Raw genomic sequence first — 16,824 nt, forward strand, 5'->3', positions numbered from 1 at the left:
ATTTTATTATCTTCATTGATGATTTCTCTAGGTATACATATGTTTATTTGACGAGGCATAAATATGAGGCTTTTGATATGTTTAAAATATGTAAGAATGAAGTTAAAAGACACTTAAACAAGAAAATAAAGATTCTAATAAGTGATAGATGTGGTGAATACTTCTCTAGCGATTTTAACTTGTTTTGTGAACAATATGGTATTATTCAATGTTTTGCACCTAGGACACCTGAATAAAATGATTTGGCTGAAAGAAAAAATAGATCTTAATAAATGATAAATACCATGTTAACTTATGCTAAGTTACCATTTAATTTGGGGTGAAACTTTATTGAGTGCATGTAGAATATTAAATAGGATTCTTTCCAAACATACAAAGGTCTCTTCATACGAATTATGAAAAAGAAAGAAAATCGAACATTGGATATTTTAAAGTATGGGGTTGTCATGCTTATTGCAAGAACACAAACCCTAATAGGACTAAATTAGGTCCAAGAGGAAATAAATGTGCTTTTATTGGATATGCTGCAAATAGCAAATCAAACAAATTGTTGAATTTGGAGACCAATGTGATTAGTGAATCCAGTGATGTAGAGTTTTTTGAGAATCGCTATCTTTGAATAATGAATTGTGGGAAAATCATAAAGATATCCCTAACTCAAGTGGAACACAAGATAAAACATCTTCTAAAGATGTTGATGAGTCTATTGAGCCATGAAGAAGCAAAAGAACTTGGATTGAGAAGTTTTGTGAACGGACGAAATTGACTCTCAACTTATTTCCTTTTACCAATAGAGGAAAATTAGGTGAATGTTGTAAGAATAATTCATTTTGTTCTACAAGTGAAAATCGATCCTAAAACTTATGAAGAAGCTATGGCTTCACGTGACAGTATCTTTTTAAAAGATGTAATTAAGAATGAAATGGATTCAATAATGTCAAACAATACGTGTGAGCTTGTCGATTCACCACCTGAATCCAAACATATTGGTGTAAATGGGTATTTAAGAGAAAGTATAACGTTGATAGTTTTCTTAATACCTTTGAGACTAGATTAGTAGTCAAAGGATATCGACAAAATAAAAGAATTGACTATTTTTATACTTAGGCACCGGTAGCTAGAATAGCACCAATTATGATATCATTCGCTTTAGCTTCCATACATCACTTGCATGTTCATTAAATGAATGTCAAGATGACATTCTTGAATGAGGATCTCGATGAGAAAGCTTATATGGAACAATTTGAAGGGTTTACTCTACTCGAAAATGAACACAAGGTGTGCAAGTTGGTAAAATCACCATGCGGTTTGAAGCAGCCAACCAAAAAATGGCATGAGAAATTTGACTTAGCTAAAATATCATTTGGTTTTAAACACTATAGAGTAGATAACTATTTGTATTCTAAAGTATGTCATAATTATGTAATATTCATATGTATGTTGAAGACATGTTGATTAAGAGTAATCACACGGGAATAGAAGAAACAAAGAGGTTTCTATCTTCCACATTCAAATGAAGGATTTTGGGAAGGTAGATACGATAATGGGTATCAAAGTCACTAAGATTAGTGGGGGTTACTATCTAAGTCGATCACATTATATCGAGAATGTGATAAATAAGTTCAAACATTTGAACGAAGGAATATAGTACCCCAATTGATCCAAATTCAAAGCTTGTAGAGAATAATGGAACGATAATTGCTCAATTAGAATATGCAAGTGCTATTGGGAGTCTTATTTATGCAATTTAATCTACAAGATTGGGCATAGCCTTTGTAATTAGTAAACTTAGTTTACTAGTAATCCAAGTAATGATTATTGGAAAGCCATTGGAAGGGTTCTTGGATGTCTAAAGAAAACTTAGAACTTAGGCCTATAATACACTAAATTCCTTGCAGTATTGGAATAATTTACTAATGCTTGTTAGATATCTAGTACAGGTGAAAGTAAATTAACTTCAAGTTGGGTGTTCACTCTTGGAGGAGGTGCAATTTTTTGGAAGTCAAAGAAACAGACATGTATAACACACTCAACTATAAAATCTGAATTTGTAGCACTATTAGAAATCGGGAAAGAAGCTAAGCTATCTCCTTTATGAGATACTTTTGGAACTGAAGAGTATATCATCAATATCTCTCATGTGCAATAATTAAACAACGTTAGCAAAATCATATCATGAGGTATACAATGGAAAGTCTAGACATATAAGTCTTAGACATGATTACATAAGGAAATTAATCAAGGATAAAATAATTTTTCTAAATTATGTAAAGTAATCGAGAACTTAGTATATCCTTTAACTAAAGCTCTAAATAGAGATTTAGTACTGTCTACTTCAAGTAAGATGGGTTTGAAATGCCTCAACTAGAAGGTCCACAATGACAGTAATGCTATCTGTCATTACTCAAAAGGTAATTCATGAGTTTAAAGGGTAACAATAAGTTATTTGATATGTAGATAGTTTCAACATTATTTAAATTCGCGATAACCTATCCTAATAAGTAATGTTGGTTGTTAAAGAAGTGAGGGTTGAGCTTGAAGCTCTTAATGAAGTTCAGTATTAAGTACAAGTATATCTAAAAATAGCAAAAATACTGGAAGAACTTCATCTAAATAAATTTCGAGGTGATGCCGCTTCAATAGAGAGTTGGAGTTTCTTTCTTAAAAGTGTATTGAAAAGGATAAGCACAAAGTTATACTAGTGCTAAGCGAGTTTGAGAAACTTGAGAACACATAATACTTGTATCTGTGTTCTTATCGGTATTGTCACATAAAATAAATGATTCAAAGTTTCATGCAACCTTTGATTCAGACTTTACTTTGTTAGGTTCATACTATGATTGGATTCAAATCGAAAGATATCTAGTCCATATGCATAAGTATTGTTAACATTGAATATGAGACTTATTGAATTTTTGAACAAGTGGGGGACTGACGAGAATTGTTGTTTGAAATCCATAAGTGAGGTGTGTGGAATGAAATGGAAATGAAGGGCAAGATTTTGGCCTATACAGTCACATAGGCCAAAGAAGCATGCGGTTGAATGGCTATTTACAAAAATGTAGGGGCCGTGTTAAACTGAACTAGCATAAAAGAAAATTTTAACTATTTATGACCATTTTGATTCAAATTTTGGTAACATTTCATTATAACTTTGGTACGTTTTCGTGAGAACTGATCAAAGCCTATATATAGGTGATCAATGGTCAATGCAAACACAATGAAAAACACTTGATACCAATATTCATTTCCACAAAATAGAGATCAAAGTATTGCTTTCTTCCATATTCAAATTTCCCCCTTGTGTTCTTAAAGTTTTGGAGAATTACACCAGTGCTTAAGTGTTAGAATTCTTTAAACCATTTTTCAAGGAACCCTATAAGCACCAAAATTGTATACGAGTGGAGGTAAATATAGTTTGAGGACAACAATCACGTGTTTGGGCCTTCATTTCTATTTTCACATTCCTGGTTTTAATTTATCGTTTCTTCTCCTTTCTCTCCTCTTCAAGATAAAATCTCCAACAGCCACTACACCGCAATTGGCACCACACCGCTCCTCTACAAGCAAATCAATTGACGACCCTTTCACCATGCATATAATCACTCATATATGTGTGTGTACACACACACACACAATATTGCAGCAAAATATAAAAAGCTCTCTTTTTCTATTTTTTTTAAGGAGTAATCACGGGAAAAGACTAACAAATATGATTTGTATAGATAGAAGGGGGAGTTATTTTTCATTTGTAGAGAGAGAGAGAGAGAGAGATAATTGTAGTGAGGATGGGGGTGATAATCACACAGTATATATAAACATACACAAATGTATAGGTTGGGTATGGTAATAGAGGGGTATATATATAATTTTTTATAATAAAAAAATAATTCAGATCTGATTAGTGATTATTGAAAAAATATAATTAATGCCTCATTTCTGAAACCAAAACTCTAAATGTAGGTTTGAGGTAGTTTTCCCTTGAATTAATTTACACCTGGTACAGCCTAATGTCCAATTGCTCATTTAGCCCATAACAAGATCCGCAAGCCATGTCACTCCAATGTAATAAATTCAATTTCAAATTCCAATCCTAAGAATCAACTTAAGTTCAATTTCTAATTTGATCGGCTCAAATTCCTAACCCTTTTTTTCTTTGTAGTCTATTGTTTATGGTAAGTGTCAAAATACACACAAGAGGTAATTTTCATTCATACATTCAATAGGTGGGTTACAGAGTTTATATAGGAAAAAAAAACTCCTAATTTTGGATAATCACAAATCTGTAGCTAATTAATTGATTCTACACATAATTGCCTAATTCTATTCCCTTAAAATGATACAATTATATATGATTTATATTTCCAGAAAATGATTTCTAACAACTCACGCCAACACTCCCCCTCAAGTTGATGCATACAGGTCTCTGATGCCCAACTTATCAAGTGAGTTGTGAAAGTCCTTGCTTGAAACTGCCTTTGTGAGTATATCTGCTAGTTGATCCTCGGACTTTACAAAAGGGAAATGAATTGTCTTTACTACCAAGTTTTCCTTGATGAAGTGTCGATCTATTTCCACATGTTTTGTTCTATCATGTTGAATCGGGTCATGAGATATGGCAATGGCAGCTTTGTTGTCACAATATAGATCCATCTCAGTAATAGGAGCAAAGCCAAGTTCAGTGAGCAGTTTTCTGATCCAGAGGAGTTCAGAAAGTCCTTTTGCCATTCCACGAAACTCCGCTTCAGCACTCGATAATGATACCACTTTTTGCTTCTTACTTCTCCATGTAACGAGATTACCGCCTACAAACATGAAGTAGCCTGAGGTAGACCTCCTATCTGAAATGTTCCCCGCCCAATATGCATCTGTATAGCCATCAACTTTCAAGTGATCATTCTTTGAAAACATCAGTCCCCTTCCTGGTGAGGACTTTAGATATTGAAGTATTCGAGTCACAGCATCCATGTGGTCTTTGCTAGGGCTATGCATAAACTGGCTAACTACACTTACGGCATAGGCAATATCTGGATGAGTATGAGACAAGTATATAAGTTTGCCAACTAATTTTTGATATCTCCCTTTATCCGTTGGCACTTGATCAGAACACTCACTCAGCTTAAGGTTTTGAGTGATAGGAGTATCTGCTGGTTTACATTCCAACATCCCCACCTCAGTCAGCAAGTCTAGCACATATTTTCTTTGGGATAGGAATATACCTTGTCTTGATCTAACCACTTCAATTCCCAGGAAATACTTGAGGCCTCCCAAGTTCTTTATCACGAACTCAGACGCCAGCTGTTTCTGAATTTTGGATATCTCTTTTTTATCATCCCCTGTGATAATCATGTCATCCACATACACTATCAATGCAGTTACTTTGCCTCCATTATGCTTAAGAAAGAGTATATGGTCTGAGTCACTCTGTTTGAACCCATATTTCTTCATTGCCACACTAAATCGTCCGAACCATGCTCGAGGTGATTGTTTCAAGCCATATAATGCTCGCTGCAATTTACACACGACATTTTGTGAAGACCCTGTATAGCCCGGAGGGAGGTCCATATAGACTTCCTCTTCAAGGTCGCCATGAAGAAATGCATTCTTCACATCAAGTTGATGTGTGGCCAGTCAAGATTAGCAACGAGGGACAATAGTATTCTAACAATGTTTAGTTTAGCAACTGGTGAAAACGTCTCTTGGTAGTCTATCCCATATGTCTGTGTATACCCCTTCGCGACTAGCCTTGCTTTGTACCGCTCAATGGATCCATCTGCCTTGTGTTTGATGGAAAATACCCATCTGCATCCTACTGTCTTCTTTCCTTCAGGTAATGGAACTAGTATCCACGTGTTATTCTTTACTAGTGCCTCCATCTCATCTTTTATTGCCTGAGTCCATTTGGAATCTGATAAGGCATCCTGAATTCCTGTTGGAACATGATTAGAAGAGAGAACATGTACAAAAGCTTTCAGTGGATCAGATAACTTCGTGGTGGATACATAGTTGGCAACTGGATATCTTGATCTTCGTTTTTCAATGTCTGGAGAGTATCTGCTTGGCGGTTTGCCTCGATTATGCCTGAAAGGTAAATTATAGCCACCAGGAGTATCTAAATTGCTTATATGTGAAGGAGTGCTTACCTCAGAGATATTCTCAGGAGATGGGCCTGCGGATACTGAAGAGAAAGGGGGCTCTGGTTCGGTGGAGTTTGGTTCAGCTTCTACAGTTGGTTCCAGATCTTGAGTCATATCATTCCTTAAGTCAATATCTATCGGAGCTGTCTCTATCTCAGTATTATTTGACCACTCAAACTTCGACCAATTCAACTCTTCATCCCTTGTCTCCCCCTAAAGAGGAGAATTGGATGTTGGAGCAAAAAATGTGTCAGACTCCGAGAAGGTAACATCCATAGTTACATAGGTCCGTTTGGAGGATGGATCATAGCACCGATAGCCCTTTTGATGTGTAGCATATCCCACAAAAAGACATCGGAGAGCACATGGGTCAAGTTTTGTCCATTGATTCCTGTGAAGATGTACATAGGCCACACAACCAAATACTCAAGGAGAGAACATTAGAGTTGGTGGTAGAGCAACATGGGATGATAGGACCTGGAGTGGAGTCTTAAAATTTAAGACTTTAGAGGGCATCCGATTGAGTAAGTATACAGCTGTGGACACTGCATCAGGCCAGTAACAGTTTGGAACATAGGTTCCATGAAGGAGAGCTCTTGCAGTTTCAAGAATATGTTGATTTTTTCGTTCAGCAACGCCATTTTGTTGAGGGGTTTGAGGGCAAGACGTCTCATGAATGAGACCATGTTGTTCAAAGTAAGTGCGAAACTGTTGGTTGATAAATTCACCACCATTATCGGAATGAAGAACTCTTAGTTTGGCAGAGAACTGAGTTTGAATCATGGCATGGAATGACTGAAATACTTTGAACACTTCATCTTTATTTTTTAGTAGATAGAGCCAGGTCATGCGAGTACAGTCATCAATAAATGTAACAAACCAACGAACCCCAAACCTTGTAGCAGTAGGTGAAGGGCCCCACACATCAGAATGTACTAGGGAAAAAGGAATACTACTTTTATTCATGCTTGATTGATAAGAAGTGCGTTGACTTTTCGCTAAAATGCAGGTATTACATTTTAAATCAGAAACTTCCTTATTCGAAAAAAGGCTAGGTAATAAATGCTTTAAATAACCGACTGATGGATGCCCAAGACGACGATGCCACATCCAAATCTGTCTTTCCTTCACATTACTCTGAACATGATGAGTGCGACCGACACTGAAATCCTCCTTGTAGTATAACCCCTCTCTCTTAGTACCACGCCCAAGTATCTCCTTGGTGAGAATATCCTGAAGAAGACAAAAGGTTGGACAAATAAGTACCACGCAATTTAATTTAGCCGTCACTTGGCTTACAGACAATAATTTATGTGAGAGTGATGGAACAAGTGAAGTGTGGGATAAATGTAGAGAGGGAGACAGAGATACAGAGCCAGCCCCGGTGACTGGGGAAATAACTCCATTTGCATTCGCAACCCTGTTGCGTCGAGGTGAGGTCCTTTGAATAAAATCTCTTTCATCATAAGTCATATGGTTAGCTGCCCCGGAGTCAAGTAACCATAAATTATTATTCTTGTCACTAGAGGATGTAACACAAGTTGAACCAAAATTACCTGGTTCTGATGAGGGGTCCGTATCCTGAAAAAAATCATTTTCAGGAATCAAAGATAGTTGAGAGTCAGATGTTGCCACGGCCGCCTTGCCTATTCGGTTATTGGTGCCCATCCCATTTTTGTTCTTTTTTTCCTGCAACTCATGCCACCAATCGGGGTATCCATTAAGTTTAAAGCAGTTTTCTTGTGCGTGCTTGTTATTTCCACAGTATGAAGTATGAACACTTAATTTCCTCATCCAAACCCTTTAACTTATTTGGCCCACTTTTATTTGGGCCTCCACCACTTTTATTTGGGTCTCCCTTTAAAGAATTTATTCCAGCAACAGCAAATGATCCCATCTTCATGCCTTTGGTTGCCAAGATCGCTCCAGGAAGACCATTGTCGGAGTCTGTAGAAACCATGACTGCTTGTCGCAGTGCCTCACGACGGACGTACGCATACGCCTGCTCAACGGTAGGAAACAGGTCCATCTGCAAAACTTCACTACGGATGCTATCGTGACGTTCATCGAGCCCATTAAGGAAGGTGTAAACTCTGTCTTCCTGGGTCAAATTATTGAAGTGGCGGATGTCAGCGGCACACTTCATTGGATTTGGGCGACGGAAGTCAATTTCGCGCCACAACCCCTGCAGTTCAGTGTAATATTTCTCCACAGATCCGCCTGCTTGTCTTAGGCGACTCACCCTTCGTTGAAGATCATAGACTTGGGATTTATCATTCCTATCAAAGTATGTAGTGGCAATAGCATCCCAAACTTCCTTAGCAGTGTGGAAACGAATGAAATTGCCAATCAGAACAGGGTCCAACGAATTGATAATCCATCCCTTGATAATGGCATTCTCAGTTCGCCATTTTCGGAAAGAGGGATCAGTTGGTAGGGGTGGAGGTGTATCTCCATTAATGTAACCCAGTTTATCTTTCCCGGAAATATACATTTCCATAACTTGGGACCATAGGCCATAGTTTGTATCATTCAGTTTGATACCAATCTGGGGAGAATTTTCAGTGAGTGGGGCTGATATGTGTGTCTTGGTTAAGGCTTCAGAAATTTTGGTGGAAATATCTGTAAGTATAGCATTAGAATTAGGTGAAGATTGGTTGGGATCGGTGATGAAGTTGGGGTCTTCCATGTGTTTGTGAAAATGTTCACAAGAACCGGGCTACAGGTAACTTGGAGAAGAGGAACCAGGATCGTGTGTCCTGCTCTGATACAATGTCACAATACGCACAAGAGGTAATTTTCATTCATACATTCAATAGGTGGGTTACAGAGTTTATATAGGAAAAAAAAAACTCCTAATTTAGAATAATCACAAATCTGTAGCTAATTAATTGATTCTACACATAATTGTCTAATTCTGTTTCCTTAAAATGATACAATTATATATGATTTATGTTTCTAGAAAAAGATTTCTAACAACTCACGCCAACAGTAAGTGCCTTAAAGCTAAAACTATATTATCTAATAATGATTATTAATATTGCTAGTGTATGAACCTAAATTAACGCATACAAACTTTATGAGTAGTAACTTGATGTGCGATTTTTTGAAAGTGGTTATATCAATTTTTATTAACTTGAAGAGAACTTTACAAAATTACATGTAAATTTTGTTGAAAAGTTTTGGTCCACTGAGACTATGAATTTTCTTTTTTTTTTTTTCCTTGTATAAAAGCCTTTTTTTACACTGTACGATCAATTTTAGATTGATGAAAGTAAGGATATGATTAAAACCAGTCGGACGGTGTGGCGAATACGTAGAGAGTGTGAAACAAGAAGCCTGAATATTAATTTTGGACAATAAAAGGAAAAAGATTTTCGACTTTGACTTTCTCAACGAGCACATATGTACTTCACTTGAATCTTGACGTTTTTTAGTATGCAATGAAGTACAATGACTTCTTTTTAAAGAAAATAATAATAATAATAATAATAATAATAATAATAATAATAATAATAATAAATCAACGCTCCAATAACAAATTCCTAATCTTGCCCCTAAAACCGGCCTCATTTTTTTACCATGTGAAAAGTAAACTAAATGCTATCAAGTGATACTAAGAGTCTTGATATTACTTCGCAATTTTATTTGTGGGATTTATAAAGAATTGTAGTTTCTCTTAACTCTTTTATATATTACTCGTCAATTTGATTTAGAACATAAATGGAATTTTGCAGAACATGAAATATGTTGAGAAATGGAAATGAATGAAGCTTACAATAATTGTCTGGAAGGTTGTAGAAACAATATTGCTAGAAGAATCTTTGTACATATTTACAATAATAATAAACAAAATGATATTGTTGACCCCGAAAAGTATTGCCAATAGATGCCGGACCCATCCGCGCACACGTAAGCGAATGTCATACACGCTAAGACACGTGGACGGTCTGGAACGAACATCTTTAGGGGCGTGGGAGTAGCTCAATGACACGGGACGAGTACATTCGGAATCCAGCGGGATGTTCGTAATCCGATTGTATAATAATCACCAATCGGTGCTCGCAAATGTGAATGTAAGCATGTATGAACTCATATTGTGTTGTAAAATAATATGAAAGAGAGAGTAAAGTGTGGTTTCTTGTATTGATTCTTGCATTAGTCCTTCAATATTATACAAGGGAAGTATTTATAGTGTTACATGTGAAATGACAGTTCTTAGATGAGGTGGCACGTGGCCTCATCTCTTTAATTCAAACATCCAATCTTAGGCATCATCCTTGACTTGCTATCTTGCTGCACATTTATTGCTTATGCAGAACCCCCATGCTAATAACAAGACTTGACATGTATATTCATGACAAACGTTCCATCAATCATTCTAGCAAGATCTTTATGTAGAAGATCTCTTGGAAAAAGTGACCATGGAAGACGTTCCTTTTTGGTTCGGGGGCTTCTGCTTCAGCTTCGGATTCGGGGTTTCTGCCACTCATGTAGTACTTCCGCTTTAGGGTTTCGGCTATCTTCATAGGCCTCGGCGTGAAGGCCTCGGATATACAAACCACCTCGACTAGAGCGCCACGTGGTTCAGATTGAGTGAGCTATAGGCCCACGTAGGTTGACCAAGTATGACAACACGTAACAGATATCGCTCATAAAATAGAGTCAATCTCTATTGTTCATTAAAGAGTTAAAGAATACGAACTTTAAAAGGTCAAATAAACCTTAATTATAACCAATCAAGTTAGAAGTAAATTAAGAGCCACCAAGTGAGACTAAGAGGTTTTTATTTTAACTCTCTTGTCTACTACTTGCCAAATTGATGTAGAACAGAATAGAAACAATAGAAATATGAGGCGTTGAGAAATAGATAGGAAATGAGAGAAACAGGTCAGACTTATATTAATGATCAGACTGAACAGAAATGACAGATCAAGAGGGTGAACTGATTTACAAACTGAAGCAACCAAAATTCAAGATTTAAATCCAAATCAAAACGTCAATAACATATTAAATTTCTATAATATATTAAGTCTTTTTGGCATTCATTAAAATTATAATTCATTTTTCTTTCTCTTTTTATCAATCACACATTCTTCAATTCAATAATATTACCCGTAATTCCATTTTTTTAAAATTTTATTAACGCATATTCTTTAGAAAACTAGTATTACAACCATTAAAATTTCAAATAATGGGGTCAAACGGTGGCTAAATATCACATCAAATAAGAATCATTTTTTGAATGATTCTAGCCCTATTACAATTCAATTATTTCACTAGTACTTTTTTTTCCTTTTAATTCAATTATTTCAATAGTACTTTTTTTCCTTTTACAATATGTATTTAATTCTCAATCAATTAACATTTACATTCATTTAATTAATATTCATCTTCATTTATGCATTTCAGTGTTATTAATTCTACTTGTAAGTTAATTAGAATTTCAACAACAACAATGACGATGATGACATCAAGTGAAAATCTTTTTTGGACGATTCTAGCCCTATTACAATTCAATCATTTTAATAATATCACATCTTCCTTTTTTAAAAAAAAAAATTGTATTTAATTCTCAATTAATTAACATTTACATTCATTTAATTAATATTCATCTTTATTTATGCATTTCAGTCTTATTAATTCTAATGATATTTTAATTAGAATTTCACCTTCAAGAATGCAGTTTATTATTCGTTTCCATGCATGCTAATTAGCATCAAATTCCACTTAACTGGAAATCAAATTATATTCATTTAGCATAAATGATTTAACATTCATTGTCACGTATACATTTCATGGTATTAATTCTAAATTCATTAACATTCACATTAACTCATGTATCTTCTTTGCATTCATCTTCATTTATGCAGTTGTAATTCTAATACTCACATTCAAATATGCATTTCACTATTTACGTACATGTATAATAATTAACATTTATTTTCACGAGGTTACATTTTCTCTCATATTTAGATCAAAAGGGTAAATAAAGCGACTAATTTAATTGATCTCCTCAAATATTTAAATTATTTTCTCGAATTGGTTGTTATTTTATTTCAATCATAAAATATTTTGCTTTTTCTTTCTAACATATCAACAGAGAGCTTTTAGCCAAATTGGGGTTGCTCCTGCATCATGGAGTCATATAATATAAGAGAGCTATCAATGTATAAAAATGAATGGTCCATTAAAGTGAGTAATTCACAAGCACTTGATCGAATCTTACTCCAATAATGCTTAAAATTTTGATATCCTAATTGAGAAGGAGGTCCTACGTCTACCATGATGATTATTTTTTTTTATCATTGCATTATATATTAGAAGTAACATAGAATTTGACTTCTTGGGGATATAAAATTCAACTCACGTTATTCAATGATGCAATTAAAAATTTGCTGTAATTGAAAAAGGAAAATCTTACATCATATAAAATCTGTTGTCTTTTGTTTAGTAAATATGACAAGGGGCTCAACTTCAGCCTGCTTGGTAAATTAATCCACTGTTACAATGGAAAACTTGGTTCTATCTTTCCCTATAGACATTGTGCCAATCAAATCATCCTCAATTGGAGAACGGTCGTGGACTAACTATTGAGCTCAGCTTTTCTAGTGTTACTTTAATGATGGGAGCTTGTCATTGGCACTTGTCACATTTTCTTAAAAATCTAGGGTGTTTTGTTTAAGGTTGGCCAGAAATACCCATATCCGTAACCTTCGAGCTTCTATGGGGTCTTTGGGGCACAACCCTGTTTTGAGGTATAAGGTAATTCATCTATTCAGGTAGGCTTTGGGTCAATGATCATGGAAACTATTCCTTGTTTTTCAATAGCTTAGTGCTGGAGTCTCTTCATAGGTATACTGTTCAATTCTTCTATTTTGCAACTTGTTGCCAGCCTAGCCAAGGCAGAGAAAATGGCTGTTGTAAGTTCTTGGAATTTGCCTAACACGGATGGCCCAAAAGTTTTTCAAATTTCTTTTTGACAATTCAAAGGTAGTCGTTCATTCAGTCTTCTTTTGCTTTATAGGTTTCATTAATCTTGTATGTTGAAGATCTTTAATTCCATTGCTATGCTCACTCCATCTATGAGTGCTTCATATTCAGCTTCGTTGTTTGAAGCTTTGAAGTCAAACATAACGGCCTTACAAAAAAAAAATGGTATTCAGGGCTGATAAGTACTATCCTGCATCTAATCGAGATTCAATGGAAGATCTGTCGACAAAAAGCTCCCATAGGGTGTCATGTAATTGATCTTTTGTAGGTCAGTATATATTCCGTAATAAAATTAGCTAACACTTGTTCTTTTATTGTAGTGCGAAGGTTGTGGCTTACGTTGAACTAACCTAGCTTGACTGTCCACTTTACCATCTGCCTTGAAGTATCGAGCTTTTGCAGAAATTTCTTTATAGGATAATTCGTTAAAACTTTGATTGCATGCTCCAAGAAAAAGGGCCTCAATTACCTAGCTGCCATGATCTTGCATAGACCAATGTTTCTAAGGGAAAGTGATGTAGCTCTACATTGTATATAGCTTTATCTCCTACATTGGGTTTGGAGATGACCGATGGTTGAGCTAATTGTTTTTTTAAGTTCTTCAAAAGAATTCTGGTAGTCTGGAGTCCACTTAAACTTTGTTCTCCTTTGTAGCATCTCGAAAAAAGGTCTACATCGATCTTTGGACTTGGAAATAAAATGGTTGAGCACAGCTCTACTACCGATGATGCTTTGAACTTCCTTTGGGAAGATAGGCGCTCTCATCTCAATGATGACTCGTATCTTTTCTAGATTTGCTTCAATCCCTCTTTGATTTATCATGTAACCTACGAATTTTCTTGAATCTACTCTGAAGGCGCACTTGATTGAATTTAATTTCATCTTGTATTTCCTTAGAATTTTGAACATCTCAGCCATGTACTGTTCATGATCTTTTGCTACTTTTCCTTTGACAAACATATCATCAATATACACTTCCATGGTTTTACCAATTTGTTTAGAGAAAATGATATTTACAAGGTATTGATATGTGGCTCCAACATTTTTGAGACCGAAGGACATAATCTTATAGCAATAGAGACCTCAATTAGTGATGGAAGAAGTGTTTTCCTGGTTAAGTTCGTACATTGGAATTTGGATAACCCCCATGAAGTTAAGTAGCTCATGTCCAATTGTAGCATTAACTATTTGGTCTATCCTCAGGAAGGAGAAGCTATCCTTGGGATAGGTTTTGTTGAGATCGATGAAATCTATAATATTCTCCAATTCCCGTTGTTCTTCTTAATCAATATTGGGTTGACAATCCACATTTGGTAATTCGCTTCATGGATAAACACATTGTTATTGACACGACCCGTCCTGAATTACCTTAATGGAACCGACACATGTCGTGCGCCGATGATAGATATCAGTTAAGTGCTAGACCCACCACTAAGGCAACCATGACTTGTCTGACTGTGAGGAAATTTTTAATGAATTTTGATAGAGTCTCCTCTAAAATATGGACTAAAACCACCTGATTCATAATCAATTTCCTCAACTCAATACATATAACATAAAACAAGTACATCAGGGCCTCAAAATCCAAATTATTCAAAATAAAATACAGACAATTTGAAAATTTCTTGCTTTACTATCAATAATCCTCAAATCTACTAAATATACCATATAGTGATCTCATAACAACCTTTTCTAACATAAACTACATGTAACCTAAGAAACAGGTACTACCTAATCTGATAAAGTAGACCATACAACTAATGACGTGTGGCTCAATTCAGTAGATCGACAGGCTTCAATACTACTCAACTCAGCTGCTATCTGATAAAGAAAAAGGGTAACAAAATATGAGATTGTAACTCAGTTAGTGGATAGATTGAACTTAAGTATACTTTTCCATTTATGCACATTTCCTGAAAATTCTAACTCTATTAAATATTTGGGAAATGCTTAAATCTAGCAACACTTTTAAACTAAGCATGATTGCATTATAAAATTCTTATTTCTTAATTCTAGACAAGTAACTGCAAAGTATAATGAATATAAATAATCTAGCACTCATGAAAATCTATGGAATATTGTTGTTGCTCAATATTATAAGTCGGAAGCTTTATTCTTAGAACTGAATAAATTGAATTCTATAATCTGAAATCCATAAACTAAATTGTAAACGGGGAAACGTAAGTTGAAGGCTAATAATCTATATACTTAAAATTCACATTAAAATGTACTCCATGTAAACATCTACTAATGATCTGAAAGCTATAAAATCATATGCACATAAACCGTCTGATCAATACTATGTACACGGTCGTAGCCCCTTAGTGTACAAAATGAAAACAACATAATCATCCTTATACATGGCTGTAGCCCCTCAATGCATAATAGATACCTTTACCCACGACCGTAGCCCCTCAGTGGATAAGAGTTACCCTTACACATGGTTGTAGCCCTTCAGTGTATATTGGATACATTTATCCACGGCCGTAGCCCCTTAATGGATAAGAGCTAAATACATGACTCTAGTACACGGTCGTAGCCCCTCAGTGCACTAGAGTAAGATAATCACATCAATTATTTTTTGATAATTTCAAAACAATCATGCTCATTTAGTAATTCTCGAAAATAAGGCATTTCATGTAATTAATATGCTTCTATAAAATAAAAAGAAAATATTCTCTTTTTTTTTTTTTGAAAACGTAGATTCTCCGCTCACAGATCTATGGATAACAATGTGGTCAAATTGACCGGCCTTGTAAAGCTTTCACGTCATCACCTGAAATACGATGTAAAATAACTAATTTAACAACTCCCATATTAAGTATCTCTTAACATTTAATTATGAAATATTAGAACTTGACTTTTCGACACTTGAATATATTCTTTAGTTTCCTTCACAATTGAAACAAATTCTACCTTCTAGCATTTCACTAATCTTTAAATTATCATAATTACCTACATCCCAAACATAAAAACAATTCTCTATTCTAATCTAGTGAAACTTGAATTCCCACTTGCACCAATCTAATTTACATATTATTCCATAGATCCATTCTTTCAAGTTAATATATCATCACCATAATCATGTTCACAATTAATCCTTACTCAATATCCAATTTAAAATCTAGAGTTTGCCAAAAAAATTGGTATTCTTACCTTAATGAAATTGGAGATTAAAGAATCAGCAAACTTGAGCTCCAATTTGTACTCTTAGCCTCTTAAATCTGAAATTTATACAAGTAAAAACCCTAAAAATCTAACATAAAATCATTCCTTTACCTCTTGAAGAAAATATAGAGAAAGGAGAATGGAAACAAGCTTGAACTACCTATTTTCCTTCCTTTTTCTCCTCATCTTTTTCCCTTTTCTTCTTCTTTTTCTTCCTTTCTCTTTTCTTTTCTTTCTTCTTTTCCTCCTCTGCCGTTTCCAGCTTCTCCGCCCGGTTTGGTATGAGAAATATGTTGGGAATCTACTTATACATACACAGCGAAAAATTAAAATTATTTCGATTCCCACCGAGGATCCCTTTATTTTTAGATAGAAATCGTGATAAAGATTGTACCTTTGAAGAATTCTGTAAACCTTTTGCTTTTCTTTTCATTCCAACAATTTTGATTTGCCATCTACAGCTGTCCAATTGTCCAGTTTTCAACGGTGATCCACACAAAGAATAAGATTACAACTATTCGGGTTT

The 16,824-nt window shown here is 34.9% G+C and overlaps 1 long non-coding RNA gene across 1 annotated transcript; it reads right to left on the reverse strand.

The window, feature by feature from the left end:
* Nucleotides 1–14,921: 14,921 nt before the first annotated feature.
* LOC111374891 lies at nt 14,922–16,495 on the reverse strand. The gene is made up of 3 exons (XR_002699213.1): nt 16,459–16,495; nt 16,287–16,354; nt 14,922–14,951 (listed from the first exon to the last, which is right to left on the reverse strand). It is a non-coding gene; the product is annotated as an uncharacterized LOC111374891 (long non-coding RNA).
* Between the last annotated feature and the right edge of the window lie 329 nt (nt 16,496–16,824).

This window comes from Olea europaea, unplaced genomic scaffold (assembly GCF_002742605.1).
Source record: "Olea europaea var. sylvestris unplaced genomic scaffold, O_europaea_v1 scaffold1306, whole genome shotgun sequence".
Lineage (NCBI taxonomy): Eukaryota > Viridiplantae > Streptophyta > Magnoliopsida > Lamiales > Oleaceae > Olea > Olea europaea.